This window comes from Octodon degus, unplaced genomic scaffold, assembly GCF_000260255.1.
Source record: "Octodon degus isolate 3935 unplaced genomic scaffold, OctDeg1.0 scaffold00315, whole genome shotgun sequence".
NCBI classification, from domain to species: Eukaryota; Metazoa; Chordata; class Mammalia; order Rodentia; family Octodontidae; genus Octodon; species Octodon degus.
The window spans coordinates 1194993-1197993 of record NW_004524891.1 but is presented as its reverse complement, the minus strand read 5'-3'; positions in this window follow the sequence as shown (position 1 = coordinate 1197993).

Sequence of the window (3001 nt, the reverse complement as noted above, 5' to 3'; positions counted from 1 at the left end):
CATGTGGTGCTGGGGGATTGAACCGTGGTCCCTGTGCTTTGCTAAGCTTGTTCTAAGTAGGTGCTTTAGACCACTGAGCCATCTCACCAGCCCCAAATCAGTTTTTAGACCTTTCCTTGCTTGACCTTTGACACAACTGATCACTTCCTCCTCCAAAAACCCTTTGCATTTGCCATTCAGTTTTCAACTAGTAATAACCGCACTTCAGATAAACTTCACTGGCTAGGATGCTGCCGCAGCGCAAAGCTCCCTCAGCATTCAGGTTGCTACATTTTCCTGCTTTTCTTCCTGTTAATAGTAGTGCCTTTAGAAATGCCTCACTGACTAAATACATTCCAGCTCCTTTATGCCTTGAACAAAGAACTGAGTGAGACAAGCCCAAAGTGGGGCCAAAAGTTTATTTGAAAAATGAGGGGTGAAGGGAGAAGGGAAAAACTAGCTTTGTAGAGCAAATTAAGGCCAAACAAAAGTGAAAAGCCAAAGAGCAAAAACGCAAGTGTGCCCTGGTCTAGACAACACAGAGTGGCCTGCCCTGAGGCAACACAAGGGCAGGCTCCTCGTGGCATCCTGCCTCTCCACATCTCCTGGGAGCCCGTGAGAAGCTCCATAGATGAGATCCCAGGAGCGTTTTGCTTCAGTCCTGGCATCTTCGACTACCAGGTCCTGCTCATTTCCCCAGCCAGCTTTGCCACGCCCTGCCTCCTGTCTCACTCCTACATAACTATTTTCCCCTCGTGAGGCCCACCTCTCCAGTCTGGATCTCCTCTGTGTGTATCTGAGATACAAGCATCTCAGTGTTTGTATTCAGTCTTGTGGTTTAAATACTCCTTACACATCACGACACACAAATGTACAGATGGCTGGCTGCACACAGAATCATTCCCCACATCTGGGTTCTCACATCTACCTGGATTTCTCATGGACATTACTGTAAGCACATTCAAAACTGGGCTTCTCTTCTCAAACACGTTGTTCTTGAGGAAAAGGGGTGTGGGCGGGTTGTTTGGTGTAGGAAGAATTAGAGCCTTTTCCTTTTAGACAATAGAAGCTTTAGCATCTTTACCGGCTAAAGTCCAGGCCAATTTGCTAGGAAGGTAATTAGACATTAGCAGGCCCAAGGGACAAATGATGAGGGGACAGGATGCCAAAATAGCATGCACTGCCAGTTGAGTAAAGAAATGAGAACATCAACGCATGATACATTTATAATCATTTGTTAGGTCTCAAGTATAAAACTATCGGGCTGGTGAGATGGCTCGGTGGTCTAAAGCACCTACTTGGAACAAACTAAAAGTACAGGGACCGCGGTTCAGTCCCCAGCACCACGTGCCAGCCAGCCCCGCCCTCTGGTGGGCTGAGCTGGCCACACACACACACACACACACACACACAAACAAATAAATATTAAATAAATAAATAAAAGAGTTAAAAAAAAAGAGTATAAAACTATCCCATAGAGCACAGTGACATCTTAAGGTCCTACACCGTGCACATTCCTTCTGACACCAGGCCACCTGGTCCTTTAAACCCTGAATGAGATACATAGCATTCTTGGCTGCCACAGCCCACAGCCCAGTGACACTGGGAAATCAAATGTTCTTTAAAGCCTTCCTATCTTGGGCTGGCCCCAGGCTTAAATTTTAAATTTCTTTTTTTCCCCCAGTACCGGGGATTGAACTCAGGACCTTGCACTCACCAGGCAGGCACTTATGCCGCTGAGCTATAGCCCCAGCCCTTCCAGGCTTAAATTTAAAACTTATCTTTTAGGGGCCAGAGAGATGGCTCAGTGGAATAAGCGCTTCCCTGGCAAGCACAAGGGCCTGAGTTCAATCCCTGGTTCAGCCAAAAAATAAAAATAAAAAATAAAAAATTTTAAAAAATAAAATTAAAGTTCTAAAAATAGGTTAAAGTTCTGAAAAGAAACTCAAGATTCTGAGACTGGGCCTGGTGGCACACTCCTGTAATTGCAACTTTTGGGAGGCTGTAAACAGGCAGATCACTATGAATCCAATCTAATAGTGAGACCCTGAACACCCTGCAGACCTTTCCCTAAAACACACACACAAAAAAAAAAGGTTCTAAATTGAAATGGAGTTTAGTATTTAAACCACCTGCTTCTGGTCCAGCGAGATAGCTCAGTGGAATAAGCGCAAGCTTAGGCAAGTGCAGGGACTGGGGCTCAATCTCAGCACCTTATGCCACACCAGCCCTGCACTCAGGCGCACTGAGCCAGCCACCAAGACTGGGCATGGTGGCACATGTCTGAAATTCTAGCACTGGGAAGGCTGAAAACAGGAGGATCATTACAAGTCTGAGCTGCATAGTGAAACCCTGTACCAAATACGTAAAAAAATAAAATACCTGCTTCTTCATTGTCTAAACACAGCCAGGGAGATGGCTTAGTAGAATAAGCGCTTCCCTGGCAAGAACAAGGGCCTGAGTTCAATCCCCAGTTCCACAAAAAAAGGAAGAAAGAAAGAAAGAAAGAGAGAGAGAGAGAGAGAGAGAGAGAGAGAGAGAGAGAGAGAGAAAGAAAGAATACACATTTGGGGCAGGGAAGATAGCTCAGTAGGATAAGCACTTGCCTGACAAGTGCAAGGGCCTGAGTTCAATCCTCGGTCCCGACAGAAAAAAACAAAACAATGTCTAAGCATTTGTCAGTTTTCCATTGAACCTTTTATACTTCATTATTTTTAAAAATCATAGTAAATATAGTAGATTTCTAGATGCCTTTTTTTTCATTTTAAGCTTTTCCATTTAATTCACTTTGATGTTATGAACATCAGGTGAGGTTGGCAACTATATTGAGAAACTGTTATTCTTATTCTTCCTATTCTTTTGATGACCAAAGAGGTACTACAGAAGTTAACTTTATTATTAAGATTGTCTTTCAAATAAAAAAAGCTCAGGGCGGGGGAGATGGCTCAGCAGAGTAAGTGCTTCCCTGGCAAGCGCAAGGGCCTGAGTTCAATCCCCGGTTCAGCAAAAAATAAATAAATAA